General features: G+C 40.3%; 1 long non-coding RNA gene across 4 annotated transcripts; it reads right to left on the bottom strand.

The window, feature by feature from the left end:
- Positions 1-3,382: 3,382 nt before the first annotated feature.
- Positions 3,383-6,833, bottom strand: LOC119722068. 4 transcript variants are annotated; one of them, XR_005270403.1, is made up of 4 exons: positions 6,548-6,833; positions 5,069-5,229; positions 4,556-4,735; positions 3,383-3,474 (listed from the first exon to the last, which is right to left on the bottom strand). It is a non-coding gene; the product is annotated as an uncharacterized LOC119722068 (long non-coding RNA). The 4 variants fall into 4 exon arrangements; XR_005270405.1 differs by having other exon boundaries at positions 5,179-5,229; XR_005270402.1 differs by lacking the exon at positions 5,069-5,229.
- Between the last annotated feature and the right edge of the window lie 8,985 nt (positions 6,834-15,818).

Genomic DNA, 15,818 nt, shown 5'->3' with positions numbered 1-15,818 from the left:
TTGAAAATAAAGGAACCCAGCATTAATTATTTCTTATAGAAAACTACTTCACATCACCACTATGATACAACAGAGACTTAAATAACAGAGAGAGATATGTTGCAAGGATGAATGAAGTCCCTGAAAGCCATCAGCCCTGTTTTTGGCACATAATAATTATCAATTGTCAGATTGATCTTTGATCAGGCCAATTAAATATGTTGAACACTTTCAAGTGCTTCAACATGGGGGGATGCACATATTGTGACGTACGTGAGTAACCACTAGCTTAATTGTCACTTCCTTAACATGCTCAAAATCCAAAATGTTTAAATAGGATTATGTGAAAATCTTAGATTTACGGTTTATGGAAAAGGTACGTTGATGCGATTGCAAAGCCCGCGCTTAGTGAATGCACATGATCGCAACCTTGGTAATACGATTCTGTCCCTGTTAAATACTCACGACTGACCAGGCAATGAACGTCTTGCAGTTTTTCCGGGGTTAATAAAATCGAGTTGACGGCGGACACACTGAACCAAGTACCTCACAGTCACAAATTAGCAGAGATACAACCATGAAAACATCCGGAGAAAGTGACCCAACATGGCGACGACACTTGGGAGACGGGCTTGAGTGCAGAGTCTTTTCATTGTGACATGTGCATGCAGCACTGACATGACAACAAACCGCCACATGTGAATTGTAACCATTCATTTTGCACCTGTCAGTGTCACAAAACAACACCACCTGTATGCGCCCTCACGTGGGCAATACGTCATACCTTGGGAATTTTCGTAAACATTGGTTTCGTTCGAAAGATTTGGCTTTGACTTCCAGCGATGTTATTTTGTCACTTTCGGGATATATCTTTGTTTTGCTATGAACATTTTTTGTTGTTAACAGCCCAAATGTTATGACAGGCTTGTATCGGACATGTAATTAGTTGTGGAAATGACTACGTTACTGACTCCGAAGCTAGTCCGAAATTTCGAAAACGCCACTCTCAAAGATTTGTTTAGAGGGCGCTGTTGAAGTTACCAGTAGAAACTTTTTAACATAGACTTGGTGGCAGGATAACCCCCAGAGAGATTGACCCCCGATATCAAAAATGCTACCTTAAAATGAAAAAAAGTAGAACAAAGTTCCCTAAGAACGGTGTTAAGATTATGTATGTATGTTTTTGTGTTTACGTATATGTATGATATCCTGGGCAAATAGCAGAGCTGCAGCTCAGTCCATTATTTACCAAATTGTGGTAAACGCAAGAGATGTGGCCTACAGAACCGAAATGGGCCGGATTATTTGAGGGTACTCACCTTTAAAAAAAAATTATCATACAAATTCTTAAAAAAATATACTTGTATAATGTGCGCCTGTTAAAAATACGGTACACCAGTCTGTAATCTAGTGTTACTAATCGTCGAATTTGGCCAGGCCCCCCCCCCCTTTACATTTTCTAATTTTTTGGCTGATGAACCCCCCTCCCCTGCGAAAATTCCTGGATCCGCCCCAGTACACTATTAGGTAATTTAGTGTGCACGATTGTAGGATTTTATCGGCACTCCCCTGGGCACTCCCCACTGAATATATGTACAAGAAAAGGAAGATACTTAAATTTTTTAAAGATATTTTAAAGTTGGGTTTGATTATTTTTCTTGAGTACTTTCCTTTAGCCATGATATCTACTTTTACACATTGGGAATCTGTAACCAAGAAATTAAGCGTGACCCAATGAAATAAGCCAGAGGAAAAAATGGTCAATCTTTCACACAGAATAATTTGACTAAAACAAGTAAATTGGCTCAGATCTACATGTACATGCATTTAATATAAAATTTGCCATTGAAAATACAATTTTATTAAAAGTTCAAAAGAGTTCATTTCTAACATCACGTTGCCAGAAAACTAGAACATTTATAGAATAGAAAGTCTGATTCGTTTTAAACACCGCATCCACTTTAATAATTTGCCATTGGAAATGAAAGAAGTGACTGTTAATTTTTAAACCAAGTCACAAAAATCCAAAATTTACAGCACATAAATTCTGATAAGTTTAATAACTATATGGTGTGCATGTATTATAAATGACAAACACAACTACATGTACACTAAAGTAGGCGAATCATATCCACATCATCTACGTTCATACCAATATCCATGACAGAAAACCTTATCGCATTTGCATAAATAAATTTGCACTTCACTGTAACTCACATTGTTTTGATGTTCAAATGTATTTCACTCTTTAGTGATGGTTATGCGAAATGACAAAAACACTTCTAAATCGTATATAAATTCTTTGGAAGTTTTGGTAACTTAAAACAAAGGGAATACAAATTCATCTTGATGTTTTATAATTACACATTGCACTCAGATGAATACATGCCTTTCATGATTGCATGTGCTATCCAAATCTGGTCTCAGATTATCATGATCATGACTAATCCTACACATGCAAGAGTCAGTTGACTATTAAAAATGTTCACATTTGATGTTTCCCGTTTACCATCAGAAGCAATGAAATGCACTTCTTGTATAATCCTAATGACTGCAACTTTCTTAAAAGGTACATATGATTATTTGCTTCTTGTGCCTTTACTTTTGTTTGAAGCAACAAAATTGCTAAAAGTCTGAAGCAGGGTGCATGACAACTAACCTGTTGAAGGTTGATCAGATAGCATACATTTTAAGAAAACCGAGGAAATACATTCACTTTTTTGGGGTGTCTTGTAACTCGATTCCATTGCTAATGCATTAATGTTAAAATGTTCCGTGGACACCCTCTTTCAACACCACCTCAGTTTTCATCCAAACGAAACAATTTCAGCTGGAATATTTTCAAAGGGTATTTGGTACCACTCCTATCTTGACTTTGAGCAGAGTTTTGTCATTAAATCAATGCTTCTCCCGGTAACTGCAAATGATTCACATGGCTCTAAGTAACAGTGTTTCAATTTTAACTGCCAATGAACATTGGTCCAGTAAACAATACTTTCAGGTACTGTTTTCACACAAAACTTGAGCCCTGCTAACGAACTCATTGCACACAGCAAGATGTGACAATAACTTGAACATTGACAAATAGTCTCTTTGGTTTCAGTAAAATAAAAAAAAATAAAAAACATGTTTACATTATAAAATATGTATCTTTCATTATTAATTTAGAGCACAAAATTGCATCATGACAAGTTACAATTTATGAGTACTGATTTCAACAACGATTTATTATTATTTTTTAAAATATAGCATTGTCTCTGCTTATTTTGTTACAATTGTTTTATTGTAATAATGCAATATATTTTATAATGAAATAATCGTCGGTTTCCCTTTTTGGTTTATCGGGACATTTGTTTGTTTATTTTAACAAACCTTTGTTCTGATCCAGCGTAACCGGCACAAATTTGGACACCATGTATTGGTTCAGTTGAGCTTGCCATTTGGGGTCGAGATGCATGTTGAGAAGATGCCTGGTGATAGATGTCTTGAGATCCTCTGAGGAAAAAAGACCCCAAAGAATATTCAAAATGAGACGAGCAAAATGGTGGTTAATCTAAACACAGACTCAAAACGGCAGGTTCTTGCTGGCCGTTTAAAGTCTGATACTGGCAAGGGCGTAGATTGTCAGCTGGTTAGTGCGTAGATTGTTAGATTGACCTATGACGCAGGGTTCAACATTATTAAAATTTGTACAGGCATACTAAATGTCAGAATCATGAGGCCCTTGTATGTCCTCATGTACACGTGTCAGGTCAGATCTTCTGTTTAAATGGTGGTCTGACTGTCTGAGGTACTTCCCTCTCCCACACAACAAATGTTTTTATGCAAAAGATGTATGACTTATTTGATGCAGTATTCATAAGATAGAATTTTGCGTCGGGGTGATGTAAATCAATTAGGTTTTGCCCTTCACCGATGTATTAACTGTACATATAAACGGACAGTATAAATGGTCAGTGTGTTACCTCCTGAGTGAAAGTTGGAAAAAATTACTCGGGTGGGACTCGAACCCACGACCTCCTGCTTTCTAGTGCAGATGTCTTACCACTCATCCACCGATCTAAGGGGATATGATGTACATAGCAGCGAGTATCGCATACATAAGATGGAATTTTGCATAAGATGGAGGTTTTTTTCCAACTTTTACTCAGGAGGTAACACACTGAGTATACAGTGTTTAAAAATCGGGGGGAATCCTGTGGTCAAAAGGTTCCCATGTTTGACTCATGCATGATGTCATGTTGGGTCAACCTTGACAGGGGACACGTCGCTGTTGTTCTTGGGCAAGATACATTACTACAATTACCTCTCTCCATTGAGTATATATGGGGGGTGCAGACCATATACTGCTGATCTCGAGCTTCAGCAGGAAAGTGTTCTCATGGCCTGATGAACAGGGGTAATAAGTGTGAGCAATCCAAGAGTGTGGTATAAGAGTGCTGTATAAACACTGCACTACGATCATCCAATATCTTAACATCAGCACAAGGTGTTGGGCGACAATGCGTTCAAGAGTTCCATCTAACCTTTTTCCTTAAAAGGAAGAGTTTTTGGGCAGAGAGTCCACTGTACCTACCAGGTAATTCTGAGTTGACCACCCCAGGGTAGACAGGCAAAGGCCCTCAAGAGGTGACGACATGAAGCTTGTCCCTCAGCTCAGGATGGCCCTTCATCTGTAAGGCCAGGGTGTTGGAGTCTATGCCTGTACCGTCTGCTGTCTTATTAAGGATCATCTGGATGGACTTCAGATTGGAACCTGGGCAGGATTTAAAAATTTTACAAGATGTAAATTATCCTTTTTTGGTAAGAATAATTTTATGAGGAGTGCGTTCGATAACTTCCCCCAGCTTACTCGCGCCTGGCTCCTCGCATAATGACAGACATGCACAGTGAAGCTAAATAAACGGTTTCGGGTAAAGTTTTGTACAAGAGCTGGAAATATGGGCATAGCCAGGATTTCTTTCTAGAGGGGAGCAAAACATATTTTCCCAAAAAATTCCTGTTTTTCTCAAAATATTCTCGATTTATCATTTTTCATGGTTTTAGCGGGGGATAGTTCGGCCGTGATGCCAGCCTGTGCCGCGGTCACCTGTGCAATGGATTGCTTCAGGCCGCTGCACTCTTGCCTGGAGGCAGCCAGGTTGGCTCTGGTGTCGCCAAGCTGCCTCTCCATCTTTTGGTTAGTTTTAAGAAGCTCACTGTTCAATTTGCAGACGGCGGATATTGGTCGCAAGCTCTTGCTCAGCATCCCTGCACAATATTTTACAGGAAATCATACAAGATATATAAAAACAATTTATCTGCGGTTCGCGTGTGTTGCCTTTTCTCGCGGTCGATTTTGTCTTCTTCTACCTCTTCAAGAAAAAAAAGTTCACAAGCTGCTGCAACGCATTAAGCAGCCACTGCCAAAAACACCGGGCAAACTCCTTCTCTTAGCGATGAGTGTTACCTTGTTTTTTTTACGTGCGCATGGGGCATTGAGGAATGGGGAACTTTACTATTGTGACCAACCCCTGCTGGGCCATTCTTTGGTCACTGTGGGACATATCATTGGGCTTGTTTGATTTTGAAGCTTAATTTACCCCTTGTTAACTATAAATCTCATTGTTCAACATTTATTTCATGTCGGTAAAAGGTATACAGTTGCAAATGCAAATAATAATATTCATAATAGTATCTAATAAATTACAATTATTTACACAAGTAATTAATTAGTCACTGCCACCTCCATTAATTGTCTCTCTTTATAAAACACCTGAATAAATCCCTGTCATCTGATTGGTGGATCATTGATCACATGTCATTGAATTATTTGTCTCAACGCACGGCGCACACGCGGCACGCAGCACACAGTGCAATGAAGGTTCTATTGCATGGTGAATAGAACTTCCATTGCACGGTTTGACTGCTGCGAATGGTGGCACTGCGGAACAGCTTTTAACTTACATAAATTGGATGTAAAAGTTCTGAACTTGTTGCACTGTTCAAGTTTTGCACTTGTGGAACAGCTTTTAACTTGCCTTGCATGAATTGGTAATAACACTTCTAAACTTGTGGAATAGTTTTAAATCGAGATAAAATGAATATGATAGTTCTCAACCTTTTACATCAGTTAAATGGGACAGCTCTGAACTTGTCGAACTTTTAAACAGTTGTTAACTTGAATAAATTGGCTATTAAAAGTCAACCAATCAGATGAAGAGGATTTATTCAGGTGTTATATAAAACAAATAATGAATGTTTCACATTCGTGCAATGGAAAGAATAATTTCATTCGGAGGTAAAATTTTCGCCTCGTGGAATGGAACATTTCATTTCACCTCATGAAATTAATCTTACCATTGCACTTACTAACATTCATTATCTGTAGTAGTACATGTCAACATGTAGTAGTACATGTCAACATGTAGTAGTACATGTCAACAACCATTTGAAGTTAACTGGTTGAGGTTTGTTGCTTCGGTGCATGTTTATGTAGGTGGCATTTGAATGAGGAACTTGTGAAATATAAAATTTTGACCCAGAAATTTGGGCAGGGGATGCCCTCTCCAATGAGATGATTACTAACCTGTATGTTTTGTGCACAGCCAGGCCCGTCGCAAGCCCCGAGCATCAGGAGGGGCCAAATAGTACCAACAAGGGGGGCCACCGTTGGGGGGCCAATTGCTCGCCGAGGGGGGCCGGCCCCACCAGCCCCCCCCCCCCCCCCCCCCCCCCCCCCCTTGGTGACGGGCCTGTGCACAGCTGAGGCTGTGTTCCATAAGCTCCCGCTGAAGTCCTCCACGTCACTCATGCACGCAATCTTCCTGGGAGGCCTGCAGGGGCGAGTGGTCCTTCGGTGGCAAGTCATTCAGTGACACTGGCTATACCCTAGGACATTGGAGAAACATGACTCTAGTGACTATTAATGTAACCCTTTTTAAAAATTTTTAGCTGCGCACATAAAATGTACATAGTGCGCAAGCATGAGTGCTTGGCAGTACAGGGTACCAGTGAAAGCGCTGTTGCGCGTTGGGCTCTTTTAGTGTGCGGTGCGGAATTGGGCGCATTGGCATTACACTGCATGCACAAACCGCATAGTTGGGCGCTTACTGAAGCCAAATTTATAGCGCGTATCTTAAAGTTGCTAAGGAGCTTGGTTACGTGTACGCCGCAGGTGCGGCGCACTTCACTTGCCATTTGCTGTCTCCACAACTAATATTGTGAGTAGAAAATAGTGTTATTTATATCGTGACACTTTTCCCAGCTATTTAATTTAGGGCAAGTCTAGCTTGGGGTAATTCAGCGCACAGTTATCCAAAGTCCGCATATTTTTAGATGAAATTCAAAGTCAATGGGCTCAAAAATCCCACTGCAGAAAAACTGCACCTTTAAATATGTGATTTGCTTTTGAACTGAAACATTTTCAGAAAATAGTACTTGATATTCTGACTCTTGGGAATATTTTGAATCAAATGACAGCGCGAAAAAATATGATTTCTCTGTCCTTCTCATAGTAATTCTTGGCCGAAGTTCAGAACAACTCAGTAAGATATCAGTGTTGTATAGGAAAAGACTTGTGGAAAATCCCACTGCAGAAAAACTGCACCTTTAAATACGTAACATAGGGCTTTTCTGCAGAATGATTTTTTTATCAATTATAAGTCCCTGACTATGCGCATGCATGAACATAAAATCTGTCAAAGTTAGGCGGAATCGGCTAAAACGGTCACTGTGGACAGGATTTGACCTCAGCAACACGTGCTCTGCGGGCTGACTGACATACGATGTATGTGCGTATGTACAACGTTCGTGCATGTACATATACATTGTGGACGTCCTGTGCATATTTTAAAGCAGATGTATTGTCAACCTGAACTTTTAAGCGTACGCAGGGCATGTCCGAGTTCGCTTATTGCCTCGAAGCTTTGAAATATTTTAGACCTACCCTTGAATCGACAATTGAAGTAAAAACTAATATAACTGCCATGGTTGATTTTTCAGGAATTTTCAAATGAAAAAGAGTCTTTTTATTATAACTTCCGGTCTGATGACGTCATTCGCCTAAAACTACGCACACGTCTTAAGTGGGTCAAGGTCATCATATACACCAATATTAAGGTGATTCTGACAAACTTCACCTCAGACATCTATTCAAAATACATTTAAATTTTTTTTCAACCTGTCGCTAGAGGGCGCTCGAAGATTGCATGACGTCATCGGTAGATGATTTGCAGAATACTATCAGCCAAGTGACTAACACCGTTAAAAGCAAGTTCATACCTATTACCGCTTTTAAAAAATAAGCCACTTCCGGTTTTGGCCTTTTTCGACCGGAAGCAAGGGTCACGTGATTGCACGCACACTGAATGAAATAAAGACCTCAACCTACTCTACCACTTGCCGGCAACAGAATGCTGCGGACGCGTACGGTTGACTTCTTATGCATTTCTAAATATTAAAAGTGTCACAATTTAATTGCCTATAAATAAACACCTGATGACGTCATCATGACGTCATCATTACACGATGTTGTTTGAATTAGAGTCTTTGCTTGGACAAATAGTGATGTACATGAATTACTGGCAAACAGTCGAAAATGCCCTTACCCTCTACACCCCACCTTGGAATCTTTGAGATGTCTCTCCTTCAAAAGTTTCAGATCCTGTGACGTCACCAGTGACATGTACCTTAGTGACAACAAGAAAAGTAGTGTTAAAAAACACAAATGCCCCGCAACCATGCCTATTTCCATCACATAGCACCACTCTATTATTAACATTAACTGGGTCACATGGAACGTTCAACATCGTTATTGTTTTCTTTAGGCTATGATCCCATAATGAATTTTTGTTTTTAGCGACAGAATATTTTCAGTCTAAAGCAAGACCTTTCTCAAAGGCAAATCCTTTTAGCGTAATCCTTTGAGCATTTACAAGGCCTACATGAAAATAAGAATTCTTAAATAATCAAAAGAATATATACTTATTTGAATAAGCTTGAGTTATCATCACGACATTATTTCTTTGGGTTTTAATAATGCGAACAGTTGGCCTATGGGATCCTAAAGTGACTCAAAATCCTAAAAACAACCTACAGAGCTGCATAAACATGTACATGTACTACGATGCAAGTCTCAAGTTTTGGATACATATACATGTACTACGATGCAAGTCTCAAGTTTTGGATACATGTACATGTACATGTATTTGTTTTCTGTTGTTTCAATTAAAAATATGGCTGTCCAAGAAAAAAGGTGAAGAAGCCACATTGATTATACACAAAACATGTACATGCATAGACAGTGTACAGGCCCCTAATATTTGAGTGAGTGATTACATTTGCACATGTATATTGGTTTGGTGGGGGGGAAATGAAAATAATAAAACAAAATAAAATCCTTTTGTTTCAATTCTAATGACCTTGGCCTTTGTCTTGTGGGGTCCAAACTTATAAGTTATACTAGCAAGCCACATGTACATACACTGGTTTCGTAAAAAAAAAAAATTAAGAAAAAACTATTAAAAAAAATCAAATGAAATAAAATCCTATTGTTTTAATCCTAATGACCTTGGCCTGTCTTATGGGGTCCAAACTTACACATGTAAGTTATACTAGCAAGCTACATTGTATCAAGGTTCAAGACATACATGGACAATCCAGATTCCGATGTGGAACCATTTGTATGCACATGCACACACACACACACACTCGCAAATTTGTATAGGAGACGTTCCTTTGTTCTCGTGTAGTAAAGTGTTCAATTTTGAAAGTGAAGTTTCAAAATGCTCTTATTTTAACCAGAATTAGCTTCCTTGGCTGAAATTTGGACTTAATATCCCTTTTCTAAAACTCTTCCATTTGCGACAAATCAACCCACCTTGGAAATTCCTATTTTTTGAGTAAAACCCATATATCTATTTCGTGAAAACCTTGTGGAGACCTATTCATCTATAGAAATTGCCCTGTGGAGACCTTTACAATGTTTTGTTCCCTATTGTGTGTGTGTCTCCACAAGGATACAAATTTGTAGTCACCCCCCCCCCCCCCGCACACACACGGACGGACGGACAAGGTGGAAACAGTATGCCCCTTCGGCTTCGCCGGCGGGGCATAATAATGCCAAGGATCGTGACACGGTGGACAAAAGCACCATTTTTTCAACAAAGTATCTCCATGGTATACATTTTCGAAAAAAAAGATGGACGCAAAAAATTGGATGATGGGAAGGACATGTACATGTATGACTTCATTATGACGTCATCAGCTAACTATTACATAAACAAAATTGATAATATCTTCAGAACTACAAACATCACAACAACAAATGTGGTATCAAATTAAAGGGAACAACAAGATCTTTCATTAGAGTGGTATGTCAGTGGGATGTAATGTAGTACCGGATGTTGTTTTGGGCCAAAAAAGCCTTTTTTGGTAAAAAAAAAGGTGCTAAAATCATGGATTTGGGGTGATCATTTTGGCACCTTGTTTTAACATGCGAACCATAAGTGGCAATGTGAGTTTTTGTTCTTAAGTCAGAGAGAATGGTTCAAATTCTATGCCAAGAGAGTTTTTTGTAATTGATTATTGGTATCTTAAATGTTTAAACTTATTCCAAAGATAGGCAGACAAAAAACATAACATAAGTTACAGTCGGATGACCATCTCAGTGTATCTAAGTTACAGATTCATCACGTTACGTTGTCGAGCTTGGAGAGTTGGGCAATCTGTCGGGTGCATCTGCGATCACCATCGTAGGACCAGGTTTGTAGACATCGTTGAAGTCGTATCCTTGTAGCTTAAGACGCTACAAGCGAGGTGGTGCACTGGCTAGGATTTTTCACCAAATTGTAACCAATGGTTGTAATGGTCAGTGACAACAATGAAGTTGCAGCCGAATAAAGCTGCAGCAGTGCCACAGCTTCCTCTCGATATTGAAGAATGTGCTCTGGAACAGGATCTATAGGCTTTTTGAGGAAAATGCAATGGGTTTACCTTCCTGGGTAATACCATCTACTTTGAAGATGGTTTCTATACCTCTGGGTCAGAGAATCGTAGCCAGTACTGAGTTGAGATGGAGCGTTTAAGGGTTATAAAAGAAGCTTGATGGTCCTCTCGCCAGAGGAATGGCTTTAATTAGCTGATGACGTCATTATGAAGTCATAAATTGACCTTTTAATCATCCAATTTCTTGCGTCCGTCTTTTCTTCGAAAAGAGAGATGCTTTGGTGAAAAAATTGTGCTTTTGTCCACCTTGTCACGATTTTTTCACTAAGGTACCTGTTTATTTTTTCTTTTATCGTTTCCATTTTTTGTTGGTGCTCATCCATTTCCTTTTGGATTTGCTCGATGTGAAGCTGTTGGGATACCAAAATACAAGTAACGAATGTTAACGAGTGCAATGGTAAGAATAATTTCATGAGGTGACAGACGGAATATTCCATTCCACAAGGCGAAGCCGGGTGGAATGGAATAAGTGACTGCTCGTAGTTCAGCCGTTGGAATACAAAAAAAACAAAGAAAGATTTTTTATGAGTGCAATGGTAAGAATGATTTTATGAGGAGTGCGTTCGATTACTTCCCCCAGTTTACTCGCGCCTGGCTCCTCGCGTAATGACAGACACGCGCAGTGAAGCTAAATAAACGGTTTCGGGTAAAGTTTCGTGCAAGAGCTGGAAATATGGGCATCGCCAGGATTTTTTCTCGAGGGCGGCAAAACATATTTTCCAAAAAATTCATGTTTTTCCCAACATTTTCTCGATTTATCATTTTTCATGGTTTTAGTGGGGGGTAGGGACATTTTTGCCCCCCCCCCCATTAAATCTTCTTCATATATCCTCTCAATGAAGGTCATTCATTGCAAAAATGATAAGACATGAATCTGGGACTGAGAAATATTTCCAATTTTGTGAGGAAAATTTTTTGACTCTCCATAGACTTTTTACACAATTGCAGAAGTGGCGTCAGGTTGCAACAGTTTTCCCACGCTACATTCAAATCAATTAACTGTAAAGCACGTCCATGCCCAGTGAAAATACGCGGGGACGCATAGAGCTATATAGTGTTTGTAGCTCTATGCTCCGTGGAAGCCCGTTTTTGGATACGGCCTGATGAGGTGCCTGCCGGACGTCGCATGGCCTTATGGGATACTTACCCAAGTAACCGGCTCGGCCAGTCGGTTACTTGGGCCAGGCTCGACTAAGCGGGAGAAGTCATGTGAGAGGTAAATCTAACGCTGTCGCACTTGCACGAGTAAGCGCGGGGGAAGTAATCGAACGCACTGGAGTTGACAGACGGACTGTTCCATTCCACAAGGTGAAGCCGGGTGGAATGGAACATTCCATCTGTCACCAATTACTCTGTCCACTGCATTTACCGCAGCCATGTATTCGCGGATATAGAATGGAGTGGCCCTGTATTCTATAGTTGTACCAGAAAACCGATTTTTCTTTCAATGAACTGTTCTAAATATAAAAAAAAGTAGGGTCAGTAAAAAGAGAGTATAATTAAGACAACTTTTTATGAGGTTGCAGAGATTGGGGGAGCGACAAAATTGTTGAATTCGGTACCTTCAGAGGTCTAGTTATCCAAAAATCATGGTAATTCGTCAAGGACGGTTTTGAGCAAGCATGGCGTCTCTGATATTTACCAGACTGTTTCCCGGCCACCCTAATAATAGTCAAGAGGCCACAGGGGTCAGGAAACCAAACAAGAGCTTTAGTCATTTACTGAGCGCGCGTCAACGTTGGCAAAGCACACCGTGGCTGTTGCCTGTCATTCCCAAATCCTTGGCGCTCTGTGAAGTGCCCGGATGCAGTACACGGCCGCGGATGCATATGGAGAACTTTGCCACCCATATGTGCAGAAAATCAAAGCCCTGCATGCTCTGCGGTCACACACAACAGTGCATTGACCCGGCGACCTGCACAGCCCCACTGCGTTGACCGGACTTTACATAAACAGCAGGTCGATCCTCGCAACATAAGCAATGCCTGATTTGACAAGAAAAGTGCCCCTTGTTCTTCTCAACCAATCAAAACGGTTGTTACATGAATGGAAAGCTTGTTGTGTTATCTTTCATAAACCGTGCGAGGTAATTGTATGCGACCGAGTTCACACGTGTGCTGTTCGAAGAAGTAAACCCGCACCCTCAAAAATCGGGGAAATGTGCCGTGACCTCCATAGGAAATGCGAAATTTTCACTGAGTTACCCGTTTTTCAATGAAAAAGTGCACATAATTATTCGCCTTTAACCATGAAGAAATTATATTCATTTGAAAGAGGAAAACCTATATTTTGTGATTCGATGCGAGGAAGTAAGTTTAACCAACATACTTTCCGCGTATTAACGAAAGTTTGCTGAGAGCGCCTAGACATGAGCCAGTCTTCCCACGTAAACAGAGCTGCACTAGTGGCGAATGAGCAAATGCTCCCTACTTCTCCATATGAAGAGCGCACACAAGAGGGTGCGCTTCACTGCGGAGGGCTTCAAAGATTTTGGAATGACAGGTAACAGGCGCGGTGCGCTTTGCCAAAGTTGACCCACGCTCAGTAGATGATTAAAGCTCTTGTCTGGTTCCTTGACCCCTTTGGCCTTTTTGACTATAATTAGGGTGGCCGGGAAACAATCTGGTATAGCAGAGACACAATGCTTGTTCAAAACCGTCTGCATTCTTTGACAAATTACCATGATTTTTGGATAACAAGACCTCTGAAGGTACAAAATTTAACGATTTTGTGCTATTTAGCAGTCATACTAACTATACCTGGGTTGATTTTCGGCTCACAAAATAATTTCGATCTTTAATAAATTTTCTGCTCCCCTAGCAATGGGAGGCTCTGCTCACAGGCCGTACGCATGGGCGTCGCCAGGATTTTTTCTAGAGGGGGGCAAAACATATTTTCCCCCAAAAAGTCTATTATTTCTCAACAAATTCTTGATTTATCAGTTTTAGAGGGGGGAGGGACATTTTGCCCCCCCCCCCAACCTCGTTAAATTTACACCACTATGACTTCGCACCTCTTTTTCTTTTCTTTTCTTTTTTTTTTTTTTTTTTGCCCCCCCCCCCCTCGCGATGCCCATGGGCGTACGTGGCTCTGTGACTGATATACGAGGAGTCCAGTATTTTAGTCACATTATGGGACTAGGGCAAATCAATTTTAGTTTGTAGAAGCATTCCAGAAGAGAACAGCTGAGACATCATATAGAAAAAAGTACAGCCACGAGCCAGTAAGAAAATTTGCGTATTTTTTGACAAACTCCTCAGTACAGTAGTGCATGTAGTGGGGAGAGCCTGGCGTGTGGCCAGACAGCGCAGCAATACCGCGGCATATGGGATAGACATGTCATGACTGAGCAACTGGCTGAACAAGTAACAAACAAAACCAAATTAATATTTTCTCACCATATTCGTACAGCCTCACCATATTCAGGCGCGGATCCAGGGGAGGGCCGCGGGGGCACGTGCCCCCCGTCAAATTTGAGTCCCAAAAAAAAAAAAAAGGAATAGAAGGGGGAAAAAGAGGGGAGGTGAGGGAAGGAGAAGGGAACCTCCTTACAAAAATACCGGCGCCGATATTAAACATGAGCCTGCAAACATTGCGTACTCGACTCGAAAAGCTTCGAAATAAACCGCGATCCCATCGTACGTACCCCGTACGTACGTACATGTACGTACGTATTACCCTGCATATACCGTTATTACATGCGATTCATACGAACGTACACGATTTATTCTCTACGAACATGCAGCTTTATGTGCGCGACAAACACACGTTCCGCAGTGCTCTTTGGACCACACCATTGATCAAGGGTGTGTTTTAGTAAGAACAATTTGCCAGCAGTTCCACATGCTTTTGAATTACAAATTATACTTTTTTCACGGAGTCCAAAACATGTCCTTGTTTTAAATTGACTTCTTCAACGTCACGTCATCATATAATTTTCGTCAAGACTTTATTCGAGAAACGATGTAAAACCCTGAAAACAATTGTAACACCCCTGAAGGTCATGGATCCGTCCATAAAACGTTTTTTCTAACGAAGAAAGTTGAGATCCAAAAGTTGGGTTTTGACGTTACAACGCGTTGCAGAAAATACAAATCTGATAAGTTTGGTACATAAAAGAGATCTTTTTGTCTGAGGACGAAAACAATCAGCAGTTATTGCCCAAAGGCAAGTTTTAGCACTCGAGACATGCTCTTGCAAGCTAGACAGAACGCAAGTGTGTTGCTTTTTGAATTGCAAGCGAGATTAATTTGATCGTAGTTCGCCGGTGGCGACGCGGGCCGGCATCCGTGCCGGACCGGGAGGTATACACCTATTCCCGATGTTTATTTCTCAACGTACGTTATCATCAACAATTATTTACTGTAATTTTTTTTTACATAACTAAATGACGAATCCACCTTCAAAATTGTACCATGTGGAAATTGCAATCATGGCGCCGAAAGACCCGATGTCTATTATAATGTAAAGACCAGACGCAGTGTCTCACACAATTTGTCTTACTGCGCCGCCGATCTGCCGATGGTTTATTTACAAAAACATGCACGTGTAATAGGCCCTATTCTTGAAATTGAAATTCTTGAAATTGAAATTTCTTTAAAATGTTTTGGCATTTTACATTATGCAAAAAAAGAGGGAGAAACTTGGATGACCGTATGATTAATTTCTGTAGTCATGAGATAAAACTGAGCTGTGAAGTTACAATGCAGGCTAATTGCTCCTCTGTTTTAGTTTGATTAAATTACACTAATTTTAAACTTGAATTCAATTAACATGTTCCAGCGGTTTCTTCTTGTTGATAAACTGAAAGTTTCAACTTGAAACAAAACATTAGAAAGCATCCTTACACCAGT

This window comes from Patiria miniata, unplaced genomic scaffold (assembly GCF_015706575.1).
Source record: "Patiria miniata isolate m_02_andy unplaced genomic scaffold, ASM1570657v1 HiC_scaffold_1, whole genome shotgun sequence".
NCBI classification, from domain to species: Eukaryota; Metazoa; Echinodermata; class Asteroidea; order Valvatida; family Asterinidae; genus Patiria; species Patiria miniata.
Note: the sequence above shows the minus strand (reverse complement) of the source record. Positions and strands in the feature narration are given on the sequence as shown.